General features: G+C 44.1%; 1 pseudogene; it reads left to right on the forward strand.

Moving 5' to 3' along the window:
* The first annotated feature begins 1,554 nt into the window (after positions 1–1,554).
* On the forward strand, positions 1,555–2,405 carry LOC105742795 (annotated as a pseudogene).
* Positions 2,406–18,167: the final 15,762 nt, after the last annotated feature.

Below are 18,167 nucleotides of genomic sequence, written 5' to 3' on the forward strand. Positions count from 1 at the left end.
GAGAATTTTTTAAATGCCTCTTCCAAATATTTGAAGACAGGATGACGTTGGCTCAACCCTTTGTATTGTCCAGTTCAGGGGCCAAACTTGCTAGGTGTCCTACCCACAGGGCGGAGCCCTCATTGAAAGGCCCCCAGAGTTGTTTACTTAGGCTGCAGGTGTTTACCTGAAAGAGGTGACCACAGCTGTGTGAAAGGGCAACTTAGGGTCTTTGCTGAGAGTCTCCACAGCCATGGATAGCAGAAAATGGGGTGATACCAGAAACAGGGCAGGACCAGTTTCCAAGTTCAGAACTGAGACCATTTTTTGTCATGTGATGCTGGGAATGGAGCCCAAGGCCATACAATGCTAGGCAAGCAGTCTATCCCTGGGCAACACCCTAACCCATACATTTTTGTAGGACCAGCTACCAGTTAAGCAGATACCTGATTGTTCTTACATGATAGGCTTTTGCAACTATCTTCGTTATCTACACAAGAATCTTTTTTAAAACATGTCACCACATGACTGGCCATTGGTGGATAAACCTAACACTTTTGGGTAATAGGGCATTTGCAAGTTGCTTGGAAATGTATACTGGAAAATGATGCAGACTTTTCATCAGGAAAAATCAATTTAGATCCTCTTTGTTATATGTAAACACAAATTGTATGTAAGATAGGAGTTACATCATTTAGAGCATAAGATAGGGCTGGTGAGATGGCTCAGTGGTCTAAAGCACCTACTTAGAACAAGCTTAGCAAAGCACGGGGACTGTGGTTCAATCCCCCAGCACCACATGCCAGCCAGCCCGCCCCCTGGTGGGCTGAGCTGGCCACACACACAGACACATAAATAAATTAGAGCATAAGATAGCATACAATTTAAAACCACATATTAGACATTCCTGGGCTTGAAGTTCACTCAGACCTTAACAACTTCCCGGCTGCCCTGTGGAGGCCTCGGACAGCACCTCACTGCCTCCGCTCTGGAGCCTCTTTCTCTTCCCTTCTCTTCTCTGGCTGCCAGCTTTCAGTCCTTGATATTTCTCTCATGTAAACTACTTAATCCTTAAGGACCTCATCATTTATATCCAAGGTCTTTTGCTAAACAAAGGATAGTCCTTTCTCTGCATAATTCTTTTATCTTTAAAATTAAAGATTTTACATCTATTACAAGTTTTTTTGCAACATTTGTGCATAATTTTATATTCTTAACTCTAAAATTAAAATTGGTGGGGACCAGCGAGATAGCTTAGTGGACTAAAGCGCCTACTTAGGCAAGTTTAGGGAAGCGCCACAGAGACCAAGGTTTGATCCTCAGCACCACATGCTGCGCCAGGCCTGCCCCCAGGGCAGGCTGAGCCAGCTAAAGTCCTGGCATAGTGGTGCACCCCTGTAATCCCAGCACTGGGGAGGCTGAAAGTAGGAGGATCACCTTGAGTTCAAGCTGCGTAATGAGACCCTGCACCAACCAAATACATTAAAAAAAATTGGTCCAGCAGAGATATTAATTTGATAACTGAGTCAAATTTTGTTTCTGCCAAAGAATAAGTAGAGCAGTGCATCCAGAGGTCCCGCGGATCTGTTTTTGCTTCAACAGTGTTTGGACGGAACAGACCTGGGAACTCCCTCTTTCATCTTCTCATCCACCTTCCAGGTACAAGTTTCGGGACCATCTTCTCACCTATCTCCTCCTTCCAGGACCAGACAACACCGTTCTTTTGTGGGTAGCTCCTTATTGCTGATCAGCCATGACCTCTCAGATTCGTCAGAATTATTCCACCTAGGAGGAGGCTGCTGTCAACCGCTTGGTGAACCTGTACCTGCAGGCCTCCTACACCTACCTCTCTCTGGGCTACTACTTTGACCGAGACGATGTGGCTCTGGAGGGCGTGGGCCATTTCTTCCGTGAGCTGGCCAGGGAGAAACACAAGGGTGCCGAGCGTCTCCTGAAGATACAAAACTGGCGCGGTGGCCATGTACTCTTGAAAAAGACATGCAGAAACCATCTGAAGACGAGTGGGGTAAAACCTTGGACGCCATGGAAGCTGCCCTGGCCCTGGAGAAGAACCTGAACCAAGCTCTTCTGGACCTTCATGCCTTGGGCTCTGCCTAGACTGACCCCATATCTGTGATTTCCTGGAGAACCACTTCCTAGATGAGGAGGTGAAGCCCATCAAGAAGACAGGTGACCACCTCACCAACCTCCGCAGGCTGGCAAGCCCCCAGGCTGGGCTGGGTGAGTACCTCTTTGAAAGGCTCACCCTTAAACACTACTAGGAGGTCAGAGCCTGGTGGTCTCTGAGGGGCTCCTGCATCACCCAGCATAAGGGCTTTGCCTAACCCTCTCCCTCCAGCCACTAGGCAGCTTTCTCACCTTTCTGGAGCCCCCTCCCAAATCTTGGATCAAAAGAAAATAAACCCTTTTGCAGAAAAAAACAAATAAACAAAGAATAAGTAGAATAAATAGAAGACTCTAAGATCTTCACAATAACTGTCAATAACTTCATGTATGATTTTAGCTCAATATAACTCAATTATTTATTGAATTCTGTTCTCTTCTAGAAACCATTTAAGTGGCTTAGGGAAGATTATAAAAAAATTAGATTCTACCACTCAGAAAAAAACTAAGTTTTGGGAATTTTTGTTTGTTTTATTTTCTTGTGCTTGACAGGATCTCAATATGTATTCCAGTCTAGCTTTAAGCTTTCTATGTAACTCAGGCTGGCCTCAAACTCCTGGCTATCCTGCTGCCTCAGCTTCCCCCATGCTGGGACTATAAATTTGCAACAACCAGTACACATCACCACACTCTGCTTAGCTTTTTCAGAGAACAGGAGCAAGACCCAGTGTACTTGTTCACTGACTCAGTGGTTGACTAGCTATCGAGGTGAGGAGGCTGAGAAATTCCCAGGATCCTAAGTGATTAAGATGCCACTTATTCAGAGATATGGCAGGACAAAATGCAGCTGGGAGTGTGGATAGAAACAGATACTTAAAAGTTTTATACATGCTTCAGTGGCACTCAGTAAATATTAGTGGATGAATAAATGAATGAGAGGATCAACTTCAGGAGAGTAGTTAAAGAATGACTCACAGAGGAGTACTAATCATGAACATGCTCAGAGGAAGGACAGTATGAGAAGGTGAGCAGGTGAGGTCTAGAATCCTGAAAGACACAGGAACAGCCTGGGACAGAAACTGAAAAGGAGTAATCAGAAAAGAGAGAACAGCCAGTCACCAAAAATAGAATCAGACTCACAACAAACAAAGAAAGAGGAGGAGGACGAGGAGAAGGATGAGGAGGAGGAGGAGAAGGAAGAGGAGGAAGAGGAGGAGGAGAAGGAGGAGGAGGAGGAAGAGGAGCAGAAGAAGGAGGAAGAGAAGGAGGAGGAGAAGGAGGAAGAGAAGGAGGAGAAGAAAGAGAAGAAGGAGGAGGAGGAGGAGGAGGAGAGGGAGCTGAGATATAGCTCAATGGTAGTGTTTGCCTAGCATGAGGGAGGCTTTGGGCTGAATTCCCAGCAACAGAATGGGGGTGGGGTGGCTTTCTCCTTTGGTGGCCACCAAACCAGCTCTTTCAGCAGAGTAAGAAAATAAAAACCAGAGTGAGGTTCACATGCGAAGATAAGCTGGTGCTGACTGCACGCTGGCAGAAGATGTGCACACAACTGGAGATGACGTGAACACAGCTAGACTGACAGAAGGAGACAGGAAGAGGCAGCAATGGGCCCACTGATGAAACATCACCCTGGAGACTGGAGGCCTCTGCAGAATCCATCCCACCAGGGAGATGTCACCTTGCCAAGGAGGGGAGGCCGTGTTAGGGAAACAGAAGAGGTGGCCAGGCTAAGACAGAATGCAGGATGTTTTGAGTGGCAAAAAGGAAAATCAAAAGTGAGTTTGGCCTTTCTCCTGCCTCTCAGCGAGAGAGCCAGATGGGGAGACGGGCCTTAGAAAGAGTAAATGATTTCAAAAGGCAGCACAAAGGCAGCCAGGGATGACCCCAGGATGCTAGGAGGGTGTGTGCTCCCACCTCCTCTGTCCTCAGTTCATTCGCTGCAAGAGCTGGTTTTGGACTTCTTCCCTCTCTCAGTGCTTGGGGTACATATTAACTCACTTAACACTTAGAACAATCCTTCAGTTAGGTTTATTAAAATTCCAGTTTTGACATGAGGCTACCAAAGCAGAGCAGTTTTGAGAAAGAAATACAATCTGTCTCTCTATAGCCTTGATTGTGAAGCTAGATTTCAGACTTGTATTGCCCAAGCCCATCCTCCTGGTAAATACCTCATCTTTCTCCTGGTTTCTTGCCAAATACATGTGCTCTCTGCTCATGATTCCTCAGGTGATTCCTCTTCCCGGACTCTGGACCTTCTCAGAGGATCTTCCTGTATCAGAAGCACTGCGTCGGCCTGGGAAACTGTCCACTCCATCGCCTCTTGAGGATTTCTCCCTGTGCATCTTTTCTGCGCTGACTTCTCTTTCAGATGGAGTCTCTTGCTCACGTGTACACTGCACAGTGTGTGGAGAATGCTGCTAGCTTTGTTATCATCAGATGTCTGGGTTTGTGGGTGCCTGTGTGCTTTCTTTGTTGTTGGCTTTTTAAAAATGTTAGAACCTGAAGGACAGAGTGAGCAACTTTTTAAAAATATTTAATTTATTTATTTATTGTGGTACTGGGGATTGAACTCAGGACCCTGCGTTTGCCAGGCAAATGCTTATTCTACTGAGCTATCTTCCCAGCCCATAAAATATTTTAAAATATTTTATCTTATGTATTTGATATAGGGTCTCACTACACAGTGTGTGCCACCAAGCCATCTCAGTGGCTGGCTCAGCCTGTGTGGAGTGGAGCAAGGGGCAGTGTCAGGGATCAAACTGGGTCCCTGGGCTTACCTAAGCAGGTGCTTAGTCCATCTTGCACGTCTGGAGTGAGCAGTTTAAATCTGCTCCCAATTGATTCTTTCTAATCAGTCTTTATTCCATTGTGCTAGGTTAAAACCACTCATCTTAAGCCTTCTCTACAAATTCTAGGATAGTGGGCAAAATGTAAAAACCTAAAAATCTCTATGAGGATTTTATTGAAGAGGTCGCTTTTCTTAAAAGTCGACTGTTCTGTCTGCTAAAGTCATCCGTGCATGGGCATTTGGTTATGTCATCTGGGTTGCTTTACAAACTCTTTAAATTTTTCTTTGCTCCTGAGTGACAAAGGAAAGGCTTGCCACCTTGGCCTTCCTTCTGGTGCATTTCTGGACCAGGACCAGATTAACTGGGCTCTGGTTTCCCAGGTACCTCTGGCTTGCCAAGGAGCTAAGAAGGCTGCAGGGAGGCGTAGTAATCTCCGCAGCTTTGGGTCCAGGCTCGGAGTCCTCTTGTGTCTTTAATTTATTGGAAGAGAATTCCTAATTGCTCTTAATTTATCACTCTCCTGATACTATTACCATTTCTGATTTATTTTAATCAGCCTGTTGAGGTTAAACCCAAAAAGATTAAACTAAAATACTTTAAGATAAAATCTAGTTAAATTTCTCCAGTTCTTGAATGCTTCCCCTCCCCCACAACCACTTTGCCGGTATTTAAAGAATCTTCGATTGTTGTGGCTTTTTCTAGGGTCCTCCTTCCATCACTGTCTCCTTTAGATTGTCTCAGTTCACCTTTATGCCCTCTTAGGATGTCTCAAATGCCTCCTCTTTTTCTTTATTCTTTGTGGTATGACAGCTTATAAATGAGAAGCCTTGTGTTTTCTCCATGGTAACTTTCTGTTCTTCTCCTCCGTGTGATGTTTCTTCATCTATTAGTTTGTCTGAGCAGTTAATTCATTTCCTGCACACAGAGGATTTTTAAGAATCCTTAAATTGCCTTCTTATCCACTTTGCCCCCTCAACCCACCCTTTGTAATTGTATCTGGTTCTTCTAATCCTATTTAGCATCTTCATTCTGCTTTATAATCCCTGGTTCCCTTTCTTCCAAATGACTTAGTTGCTGTAGTTCATCCCTTTTGTCTTTGTCCCTATGATTCTAGCATCTCAGCTGATTAAACCAGAACTTTCCCCTAGCTCCCCACCCATTGATTCTTAGATTTCAATTTAAAAAATTAATGTTGGCTGCATAGTAAATCTTTTCATCTTGTGTCCATAATGATGTATATTAAATACAGAGACTTTTTAAAAAGCTACTTCTTACTCTCATAAAACAAGTTCACTTTTCCCCTATCTTGTTGGCTATAGAACATTTCATCTTTAGATGCGCATGATAATCATCAAAATTATTTTTAAACACTTTTACACGTTTTCCTTCAAAAAGTCATCTGAATTTCATTTTCTTCTTGGTAAACAATCTGCACTTACTAATATTGTGCTTTAAGTGTTCTTCTTACTTGTCTGGTAGAAATAGTCTGCCTACCAATCCAACCTTAAACTTTAGTCTTGTCCTGGGTAGAAGGGAAAGGTAGAAGGGTTTTCTCCAGTAATGACGCAGTCATTCTGACATGAAATTCGTAATGGTCCCGACCAACCGCAAAGAGCTTCATGAACAACGATATCTGCCTCAGACAGAGTCAGCGGAAGTATAAAGGGGTTAAATTAGGCGCCGCAGCGCCCGCGCTGACGGTGAGGCCCTGACCGAGGCGCAGGCCGCGGCGGCTAGTCCTTCCTCCGCGCCTCCGGCCCCGCGCAGCGGCCCTTCCTCTCGTGCTGCCGGCTCGTTTCCTCCGACTGGGGTTCTTTCTGTATTCCCTCCTGCTCCTCTGCCTCGGCTAATGGTTCTCCCCCCGCCCCCAGCGGCTCAGCGTCCTCACTCGCGGCCTCCCCGCCGCGGCGGCCCCTCTCCCTCGGCTCCTCCGGGCCGGCCGGCTCCGCGCTCCCGGCGGCTCTGCGCCCTAGCCTAGCACGCGGCCTCATCCGGGTCATCCCTCAGCCTGCCGCTTCTCGCGCTCCTCCCCCGGCAGCTGCGGCAGAATCCCGTCGTTCTGGGACTCTTACCAAGGAAGAACCACGCTGCGGTGGAAGCGCCTGCCTGGCAAGCTCAAGGACCCGGGTTCGATCCCCGGCGTCACTTGTGCTGCCGTCCCGCCTCGGGGCGCGCCTTATGGGTCACCGAAACCCGCAGGGGGGCTCACTCCTGTAATCCCAGAGCTGGGGAGGCTGAGACAGGAGGACCACTACGAGTCCAAGCTGCACAGCGAGACCGTGTACCAAACAAACAAACAAATAACTAAGAACCGTGGATACACCGAGTTCCGTGATTGCTTTAGCAGACAATCAGCGGGTTCCAGCAGGAAAGCTGGAAGCTGAAGGGGTGGCCATCCCTGCATTCCCCAGATCGCTGCTGCGTTCTCCCGAACAGCCTTTCAATTTTGTTTATCCTTTTTTTTTTTTTTTTTTTTTATCTTTTCAAGGGAAACTAGCAATAAGCCTTTTAATTTTCTCTATATGGCATGTTCACCCGCAAACCGTGGAATGCCATTTTGAGCAAATGTACTGTTTCTTTTCTTTTAGAAAAATAAAATGTTCTCTCACCCTGACTTTACGACTTGGAGGTGACTTTAGGAATTCTGTTCTGATGCACAGACTCACCAATTTCCCTTACAATGGATTAAGATGGGACGCTTAATTTTCTACAACTGCAAACTGTGCTCTTAAAAACACTTTTAGCATAATTACATCGGGGAAGGGGATTTCTTCTGTGGGCTGCAGACCACTTGCCCTCCATTCCAAAGTGTGGACAGAGGAAGGCTTCGCGCGAGCTCGCTGCTCTGCTTTGTTCCTGCAGAATTGATCCTTTTCCAGTTAGCGCCCGCGGCTGGGGACTGTCGTGTCCTCTCACTGAGGAGGTGGAGTGGCAGCCTTTGTTGTCAGCCCAGGGTTCTGATTACACCTGACAGGGCTGAAACCTGACTCCGGCATTGCTTCCCGGCACCTTATCGCCCTCCTGCAGCCACTTACGACAGGAATGTAGCGCAAGTTGTCACTTTGATTCCGTTTGTGTACTGCTTAGTATGTTAACAAAAAAAACAAAAACAAAAAGCTCTTTTTTATCCTCCCGAAATGAGTCTCAAAGGGAGTTCCCTCTTGCATCTTTTTAAAAATATTGTGTCAACATTCAAGATTTCTTCTCAAGGCTAAATCTTACTGTGCCTGCCGAGATTCTCATAGTTCAGGAATAATCAGATTTAATAAAGTAGTCTGCATGAGAAAAAGGCTCATAGAATCTGAGCCATGGCAGTGATTTTGTGGTATTTGGATTCGTGTCTGTAAAAATATTTGTACACCAGATGGTGGATTGTTCAGCGCATTCATCCCAAACTAAAAGTTTTTAATTTTTTTTTTTAATCACACACATAAAACACTGTGGGGGTAGAAAAATCATCACCAGATTTTTCCCCAGTCGTACTGCATGAGTAATGGTAAAAGCAACAGCTAAAACAATAAGATTACTGGGTTGCATTCTTAACGCATTGTCAGGTATAAAGGTTCCACGTAGTGCTGAGAATATTTTCTCCCCCTGAACATTGCATACCTTAAATACAACTCACTTTGACTACTCACCAGATTGGACATATTTTCTAAAATCAAAATCATCCCACTGCTGGAGGAAGCTAGATGGGGTGACTGACACAGGTCTGGGTTGGGAAGAAGCCAAACTAAACACTAAGCCAACTGCCTAGGGCCCTAGTAATGGATCCAAAATGACTTTTGCTCTACAGGTTGATTTCATTTTTAACAAGTCAGTTCTCAACTATCTCCCTTAATGGGAGGGGAAAGTATACAGTGAAAAAACTAAAACAGGATAATAGAAAACTAAATTGTTGTTTGACTGTGGAATGTATGATATGTTTGTGGGAAGGTTGTTATTTATGCTACACATGGTGGCCACACTCCATGGGGCCCTGGCTGTCCATTTGTTGTTGTGTTAAAGCAAATGTGGACTGTTTTCAGAAGGGAATTTGGCTCCTGTCCATGGGTCTGTGTTAGGCAGCCTCTTGCTAGCCTGGGTAGGAACCTTCTTTTCCACAACTGGATGCCATGCTCTTAAGTATAGAGCTGGGTCTAGCAGAAATATAGTTTCTGCATCTTAAATGACCACAGAACACTTCATTCCTGGTATTTCTGCAGCTTGATTTTTACAAAGCTTGATGAGAGAAAAATAGCATTTAGAGAGGGATGCAATCATTGTTTCTTTTAGGTATTTTAAACCGTACCTCTGGATCAAGACAGATAACACTCCATTTTTTTTTTTTTTATGTATTTTAGTACAGGATCTACAGGGTCTCACTATGCAGATCGTACTTGTAGTGATTCTCCTGCTTTCAGCCTCCCAAGCGCTGGGATTACAGGTGCACAGCACCATGTCCATTTCAATCTCCTTCTCAGTGCACCCTGGGGGCTGGGCTGGCAAGGCGCGCTGGGGATCGAACCTGTCCGCTGTGCTCTGCCTAAGCAGGTGCTTTAGTCTGCTGAGCTATCAGGCTGGCCTAACACTCCATGGTTGAACTGCTTCATTTTGTCTCCACAGAAGACTGAATTATTAGAGAACTTGACTTGGTATCTGGCCCTGTTACTTTGCTTGGTTTAAATATTATTCTGCTGTCAGTGTCCCTTTCGAGGCTGCATATGAGACACTTCTTTTATGCCTCATCTTCCCAAGCTTCTGGTATGTAGCTTACAATGCACCGTGATCCTGTAACTCATCCAGTTCCTTCGTTTCTTGGAGCTAAATTGTGGCCTGTCTTTGGTAACTGCCTGAGTCCTTTGGTCGGCATTTCCTTGTAGAGGCTGTGTCTCTGGCTTCACTTTACCTTCTTGCTCTTACTCGCTTTGCTCTGTTGTATTTCTTCTGTTTCAATTATGTTGCCTGATTTATGTACGTCACCTAGGATTCATTCTGAAATGAGACAGGGATGGAACAGATACATTACCTTAATAAAATCATTCTAATGGCATTTGCTAAACAAATCACTGTAAGAAAAAACTATTCTGGGGAAGATAAAACTATTTTTCTCACTCATGTGTTTGTGGCTGATACACTTAATAACAAAAGACAGGTTAATAAGAGAAAAGCAGGGGCAGGGGAGATGGCTCAGTAGAATAAGTGCTTGCCTGGCAAGCGCAAGGACCTGAGTTTAATCCTAGGTTCCACCAAAAAAAAAAGAGAGAGAGAGAGAGAGAGAAAAGCATATAGATTTACTTAATACAATTTTTACATTTCAGGAGAACATTTGGAAGTAAAAAAAAAAAAAAAAACTTCCAGGAAGTCTGTCAAATCACGATTGGACAAAAGCATATGACTTAATGGCCATAATCCAGAGGGACCTAGCAAGGCCCGTCCCAGCTCTTCTCTGTGTCTTCGGAGATGAGTGCATCCTTTTCTGACAGTGCAGTGTGGGCACCTCTGGAATGAGGGGTTTTATGTCCTCCTCAAGAGGACAAGGACGTGGGGCGTGTGAGGGTAGACTTCATTTTATTAATTAAGCTTACTGATACACTTTAGGTATCCACAAGCACCACATTAGTCATCGGGAATTTGTACCTGTACTTGACACATCTTGACTCTTCCCTTCCTATTCCCCTCCACCCTCCTCAGTCCCTCTTCTTCTTATTTACAAAAGCTTTGCTTCTGTTTTCTTCAATTTTTAAAAATCTTTATTTATTTATTTGGTACAGAGTCTCGCTACGCAGCTCAGACTCCGAGTGATGCTCCTGTCTCAGCCTCCCAGCGCTGGGATTACAGGCCTGCACCATCACGCCTGCCTGGTTCCAGTGGTCTTCACGGCATAGGCCAGCATGGTTATGCAGAACCGGGTTTTGAACCCAGGTCCTTGTACTTGCCAGGCAGGCACTTAGATCCTTTGTTTTCACTTTATCCTTTTCTTTTTTCTTTTCCCTTCCCCCCTACTAGTTTCTCTTCCCATTTGAACATTTTCTTCCTATTTCACAATGTCTGTTATACATTTTGGCTGTTATTACACTTTTGGTTTCTCACAACAGGGAAACAATACAGTATTTACATATGCATGTCAGATTGATTTCACTTAAGAGTATGGTCTCAAGGTGAACCTATTTATCAGAAATGTCTCAAGTCTATCATTCTTTATGGCAGAGTAGTACTCCATTGTATTAATAAAAGCACAGCTTCATCCAGTAATTCATTTGTTGATGGGCATGTGGGCTACTTCTGATATTCAGCTATTATACACTGCACCACTATGAGCATTAATGTGCATGTATTGCTGTGGTATGATGCTTGTAATTCTTTTGGGAAGATATTAAAAAGGGAAATAAGTGGGTCAAATGGAACCTCTAGTTTTAGTTTTTTGAGGAATCTCCATATTGATTTCCACAATAGTTGCACCAGTCTACACTCCCACCAACTGTAGAGAAGGGTTCCTTTTCCCCATAACTCCACCTATAATTGTTATTTGTTGACTTCTTGATAATAGCCATTCTTTCTGGAGTGAGATGGAATCTCAGTATTGTTTTAATTTGCATCTCTTGAATAACCAGTGATGTTGAACTTTTCATATGCATTTATTTGTTTCTACTTCATCGTGCCCTCATTTGCGCCCATTCATTTTAGATCCCATTTTGGATCGGGTCTTTAAATTTGAGAGGTCTGAATTTTTTAAGTTCTTTATATATTCTAGATAGGAGATAGTAATCCTTTGTCTGAGGAACAATTGGCAAAATTTTCTTCTACACTGTGGGTTGTCTCTTTACTCTGTTGATATAAATTTCCCTCATAGGACTACATTTATTGTGTCTTATAGTGTCCAGAATGTTGTGTTGGTATTATTGTTTAACTGTAAAAACTGCTGGGGCCAGGAGATGGTTCAGTTGAATAAGCGCTTGCCTGGCAAGCTCAGGTTCTTGAGTTTAATCCCTAGTACCACAAAATAAATAAATAAATAAATAAATACTGCCTAATTTTTTCTTTTACTTCATTTATAACCCATTGGCTTTTCAGGAGGGTTAAAATAATTACATTTTATTTCATTTGCAGGTGTTTATGAAGTTCTTTTTTTTTTTTTTTTTTTTTTTTTTTTTTTAGTAAGGACCTACAGGGTCGCACTACATAGATCAGACTCGTAATGATCCATCTGTGTTCAGCCTCCCAAGTGCTGGGATTGCAGGCGTGCGCCACCATGTCCAGTCTCCATCACCATCTCAGCGTGCACTGGGGGCTGGGCTGGCACAGCACGCTGAGGATCAAACCCCAGCCGATGCTTCTGCCTAAGAGGGCGCCTTAATCCACTGAGCTATTTGGCCAGCCCTTGAAGTTCTTGTGGTTTCTTCTGCTATTGATTTCCAAAGTCATTGCATAGGATAATTTCATAAATATGCATATAATTTCAATTCCTTTGCATTTACTTAAAGAAGTTTTATAAGCTAGTATGTGTTCTATTTCAGAGAACATGTCATGTGCAACTGAGAAGGATCTGTGCTCTGATGCTGTGCGGCGGAACAGTCTATAGACATCTACTAAGTCCATCTGTCCAAAAGTTTGGTTCAGCTCTAACATTTCATTGTTGATTTCTGTCTAGTTGATCAGTCTGTTTGCAACAGTAGGGTATTGAGATCCCCCTATACAATTGTATTAGTGCTTATTTGATTTTTCATGTCTATTAATATTTTTTATGTAGTTTGGTGCACTGGTATTTGGCGCAAATATATTTATAATTGTTATCTCTTCTTCTTGGATTGTTCTCTTTACAAGGATGTAGTAGTGACCTTCTTTATCTCTCTTCCTCAGTGTTGGCAAGCTAATCTGCCTATTTTGACCGTTTCCTCAAATGTTAATGTGGTATAATTTGAACTTCATCAAAAGATACTATGAAGGGGCCGGCAACATAGCTCAGTAGACTAAAGTGCTTGCTTAGGCAAGTGCTGGGACCATGTTTCAAACCCTGGCACCACATTCTGTGCAAGCCCTTCCTCCAGGGTAGGCTGAGCTGGCCAGAGTCCAGGTGTAGTGGTGTACGCCTGTAATCCCAGCCCTGGGGAGGCTGAAAGCAGGAGGATCACCACGAGTCTGAGCTGCGTAGTGAGACTCTACAATGACCAAATACATTAAAAAAAAGAAAAAAAAAAAGATACTATCAAATGTGCCACTAGTTAGGGGGAATTGGAAGATATTTGAATTAACCCAGATAATTGAAAATTCGATATGCAACAACACTTTAATTAACTAATCCTCAAAACAATACTATATTAATGAATTTGACTGAGGCCCAGAAGAAACTGAAGGACATGCTGGCCTTAGACTCAAGGAATGAAAACAAAAATACTATCTGGGGTAGAACTCTCCTGTTAGAAAGCCAGGGTTCACCTAAAGTTAGGGTGGCCCCATCTGACCTTTGCTTGGTGAAAAGGGCCCTCGGGGCCCAAGGCTGAAGCCAAGTCCTCTTCACCTGGAAGAAACTGCTAGAAAAATGAAGCATGAAGAGGATTCATTTCCCATAACACAATTTAACACTTCATAGCCATTTTTTTCATCTTGTTTATAGTAGTGGTATACTTAAACTTTTTTTTTTTTTTTTTTGGTGGAACCGGGGATTGAACTTAGACCCTTGCCCTTGCCAGGGAAGCACTTATTCCACTGAGCCATCTCCCCGGCCCCATACTTAATCTTAAATTAAGCATAACTTGATCTTTCTATCCTCCTTGATATGAAACTTATTTGTGAAGATAAAGTCTATCAAATACATCCAACAGCATGCCTAGCACTGGCAATAAGTGAACAGGTCAGCATCTTTGTCCTCAGAAAGCTCACCCCTTTGAGCCCTATTGTTCATTTGTGTTCATTCATTCAAATAGTATTTGTTGAATATCTGTTTTGGTTTTTTTTGTTGTTTGTTTTTTTTTTCAGAACTGGGGATTGAACTAAGACTCTTGTGCTTGCCAGGCAAATGCTTATTCTACTGAACCATCTCCCCGGCCCCAAGTTGAATTTCTAAAAAGAAAGCTATACATATACTGTGGAAAGGCCCCTAACTTACAATAGAGGGCAAAGAAAGCCATCTGAACCCAAAGGATAAGGGATTGGTCTAGAAATGGGAAAAGATAACACTAAGTTGAAATGGTGTGTTCAAAGCTTGGAAGAGGGCGAGAGATGGCTGGGCGGATGGAGAGCAGTGTGGGAAGCAGGTGTGCACAAGCAGGTGGGATCCTGCTGCACAGGGCGCTTCCTCTTCCGGGGGACAGGCTCATGGTCATACCTGCCACCTCCTCTAGGACTGGGCTCCAGCCACCTTCTCAGTGAGGCTACCACCAGCCATCTGACGCAGCCTCTACCATCCCCCTCAGTCCACTTAGTTTCAATTGCACCTTCTAATATAGCAATAATATGCATTTTTGTACTTTTCTTTCTCTTTTTTTTTTTTTTTTTTCTAGGGCATAACCTTCAGGAAGCCAAGACTTTCTTGTCTGTTTTGTTTCCTGATACATCCCCAACACCTAGAACAAGGTCTGGCATTCTTTAAGTCTTCAATTAACAGCCTTTGAATGAAACTGCACTTAATAAATGCCTTTAACAAGGAGGTGGCCTTATTTACATTTCTGGGCCATGACTCTGGATGCTGAGTGAAAACAATGTTTTAAATTCAAAGACACCTCTGCACTGCTCTACCTCTCCCGTGGGACTGAAAACCAAAAGTTGGCCAGGAAGAAGTTAAATTGCTTCCCTTCGCTCCCTCTCCACACCTTCCTTTTCTTTCCACTGTTGAATCACACAGGTGGAGGGAAAGAAGCAAGCTGCATCCTCTGGAGGCTCTGGGCGCGTGGGTGCGAGCCAGCCCTTACCTTGCAAAGTCAAGCCAGAGGCACGAACTGTGCACACGACTACCAACAAAGCCTACCATGGCTGGGATCCATTAAATGACAAGCTTATAAGAGATGTGCTTGTGTCTTGTTCCTCTTTGTTTGGGCTTGCAAACACCTTGAGGAAAAAAGGGTTTGCTTTTCATAACCTAGTTTTAAAAATTCAAGTTTCTCTTGGAGGCAAAGCAATTTGTACTGGTTGACTCTTTTAGAAGAAATCTGTTGAAAGAGATTGCCTCAGGGGTGCATATACCCCATTAAGAGGAGCTTTCTTGGTTACCACAGCCTTAAAAAGCCTGCTCTTGTTCGCTTCATTCATTCATCAAATATTTATGGAACATGTTCCACGTGTATGGCCTTGCTGGAGAGGAGAGGGTGTGGCCCTTTTATCAATTCCTTATAAAACCTTTTAGTTGGGGAAATGACACACGTGCAAATAAGGTATATGAAGAGTCAACAATACAGAGGTGGCCCAAGGCACGTGGGGTTAGTGCTGAGCGGGTGGCAGAAACCAGAAAGTGCTATGGAATCACTCGCGAATGCCTGCCTAAGGACTGTGGTCCTCACCACCTCAGACAGGTCCGGCAATAACCAGAAATAGAGTGAATTTTCCTAACGCTAGGTGAATGATGCTTAAAGAACTCAATATTCTGAGACTGTATCCTTTATGCCTTTGAGTAACAGAATGCCTTTTCTTTAACAAGATAACTGTGGTGGTGGTTTTTCTTCTTAAGTCCTTTTTTGTTTAAAAATCAAGTTGGCAAGCCTATGTTGGACTTTATGGCTACTTTTTCAAAAAGATACTAGTCCATTTAAGTCCCCTAACTAGATAGCTCAGTGGCTTAGGCACTTGCCGGGCAAGCAAGCGCAAGGTCCTGAGTTTGATCTCCAGTATCAAAAAATAAAAATGAGAAAGAAACTGCTGCAGTGGAGGCAAGTAGGACTGCAGCCAGGAGGGATCTGCTCTCCAGGTAGGATAAACTGGGAAAGATGCTCAAAATCAGACTGGACGCAGATGTCCACCCATACTAATCATCAATATCTATTTATTCGCTTATTGTCTTTTTGAGACAGGATCTCGCTCGCTGTGTAGCTCAGGCTGGCCTTAAGCTCCCTTTGTATACCAGGCTGGTCTCAAACTCGTAGGAATTCTCCTGCCTCAGCCTCCCGAGTGCTGGGATTACAGGCCTGCGCCACCACCCCTGACTTCAATACATCTTTAATTATACTCCACGTGGCCATGCCATAATTAAAGCCATGGACACGGACATGACAGTGGAGACTGCCTGCTTGGGAGTCTGTCTGCGGAGAATGTGGATGGATGATTAGTAGGAAGTACGGTTATAAAAGAAAATTAGGGCAGTTATAGAGTCTTAAATACAATATGGAATTAGGTCATAGAAAAATAGGCAACATTTTAACAGGCAGTATTAAAGCAGAAACATGACAAGAAGGAGCAGTATTTTATTTTTATTTTATCTTATTTTATTTTTTTCTGTGTTTTAGGGAAGGGTCTACAGGGTGTTCAGGATCTCCCTACTAGGTCGGACTCATCGTGATTCTCCTGTTCACAGCCTCCCAAGTGCTGGGATTACAGGCATGTGCCTTGACGCCCAGTCTCAATTGCCCTCTCAGCGTGCCCGGGTGGCGGGGCCAGCACAGCAGGCCTGGGATGAACACCGGGCCCCTGAGCCTGCTTGCAGGCGCTTTAATCAGCTGAGCTATTTGGTCAGCCCTAGGAGCAATATTTTAAAAAACCTGTTTCTAAAAAGAATTTTTTAAAAATCTTTTTATTTATTTATTTAATACAGGATCTCGCTATGCAGCTTGGGGTTGTAGTGATGCCTCCTGACTCAGCCACCCTAGCACTGGGATGACAAGCAGGTGCCACCAGACCTGGTGTTGGTGGCCAGCTTGGCACAGGGCTGGCACTGCATGTGGTACGAGGATTGAACCTGGGTCCTTGCACTTGCCAGGCAGTCACTTAGACCATTTTTCTATACAAAACTCTTGATGCAAACTCGGAGCTTTGAATGATAATGACCTCTTACTATAGGGTTATTGATTGTAACAAATGTCTTCCTCTGGGGCTGGGTGTTCAGAGTGGGGAGGTGGTACGTATATGTGGGGGGGGGGGGCAGGCAGTGCACAGGCGTGCTGCACTTTCTGTTCAGTTTTGTTGTGATCCTAAAACTGCCTAAAAATATAAAGCCTATTTTTAAAAACAGATTCATCAGGCAGCTGAGTACAAAATGGACAGAAGGTAAACCAGGTTGAGAATGTGAAGTTGCAGATACAAAATTAGGTACCAGCACTTGAAACAGGTCTGGCTATGCAATCAAGGCTTGCAGCTTATCAGCTAAATAACAAGTCCACATCTAGAAAGGAGCAACTCCAAAGGCAAGGAACGTAGCCAGGAAGTGATAGCAATGTGCCAGGCCCCAAGTGAGAAGGGTGTAGGACGAAGTGTCAGTAAAGAAAATGAAAAACATGGGATGATTTTGGGCATTGACAGGAAGGAAGTCTCCCGGTATCTGATGACTGATGGACTCAGAGGTGAGGGTCAGGTCAGCAGAGGTGAGCCTGTGGTTTGGCCAGCTGGGTGATAATTGCACTGAAGTCAGAAATAGGGAAATTAAGGAAGGACCTGGGCAAGGAGACAGAAGACTGGGCAGGGGTTGCCTTCTGGGTGAGGACAGCACCTCCCTGCGGAGGTGGGTGATGCTCAGCCCCATTTCCTAGGCCATCAGGCAAAGTGTGTATCTGCCCTCAAGTCCTGATGGAAGGAAGCTTTCTAAGCCAGAGAATCTGAATCTGAAGCCAGAAGCATCTTCAATGGGAAGATGCTTTCAGTCCTTGTAACCTTTTCGATTCCATTCTCCCATTCTTCCCTAGAAATCTTAGAGGCACAGAAAATTGTGTTATTCACTCCAGAAGTCAGAATAAAGACAGGATACAGCAGCTACTACTCACCTTTTCCGGGAGTGACCCAGAGGATGTTTACAGGAAAGATTCCTTTTGGCTCTGACTTGTGGGGCACAAAGCTAGAAATAGGGACCCTATTGTAGAAGAAGTCTTAGGGGTCATCACAGATACAGAGAAAAGATACAACCTCAGGGGAGCTTCCCAAGAGAGCAAGCCCCCCCCCCCCTTCAACTGAAGCAACAAGAAGCTGGGGAGGGGGTGAGAATAATCTTCCTTAATACAGAATGACTTCTCCGCATCTTTCTCTTCCCTCTTCAACTCCGCCTTCTTCCATTCCCTTCTTTTTCTAAATTTCCTCCCTCCTACTAAACAAAATTCTAATGGGAGGGGGCACAAGAAAGCCTGTATAATAAATGTTTTCCCCAAATCATAGGTTACTCTAACAGAC

This window comes from Octodon degus, unplaced genomic scaffold (genome assembly GCF_000260255.1).
Source record: "Octodon degus isolate 3935 unplaced genomic scaffold, OctDeg1.0 scaffold00074, whole genome shotgun sequence".
Lineage (NCBI taxonomy): Eukaryota > Metazoa > Chordata > Mammalia > Rodentia > Octodontidae > Octodon > Octodon degus.